We start from the raw sequence: 262 nt of genomic DNA on the forward strand, positions 1-262 counted from the left end.
GCGCCTGCCCCTACACGTGCAGACCCAGAGTTAGCACCAGACATGGGGTCAGGCCTGATCCTGGGCTCCCGTCCCTTCCTCCCCCTGTAGCCGCGCCAGGTGCAACCCAGACCCCTGTCCTGCTCCGAGACCGACCGGCAGAAACGAAGGCGCCTGGGGGCCAGCGCCGGGCACTCACTGAGTCGGACGCAGGGCGAGACGGAGACGAGGGACACGAGCCCGCAGAGGCCGGCGTGGAGGGCGGGCAGGGCAGCGCCCAGCG

The 262-nt window shown here is 71.4% G+C and overlaps 1 protein-coding gene across 1 annotated transcript in view; it reads right to left on the reverse strand.

Moving 5' to 3' along the window:
- The window catches only part of SERINC4 (serine incorporator 4), a 5,894-nt gene that overhangs the window by 2,259 nt on the left and 3,373 nt on the right, over positions 1-262 (reverse strand). The window lies entirely within an intron of this gene.

The sequence above is a fragment of the Alligator sinensis genome, unplaced genomic scaffold (genome assembly GCF_000455745.1).
Source record: "Alligator sinensis unplaced genomic scaffold, ASM45574v1 scaffold407_1, whole genome shotgun sequence".
NCBI classification, from domain to species: Eukaryota; Metazoa; Chordata; order Crocodylia; family Alligatoridae; genus Alligator; species Alligator sinensis.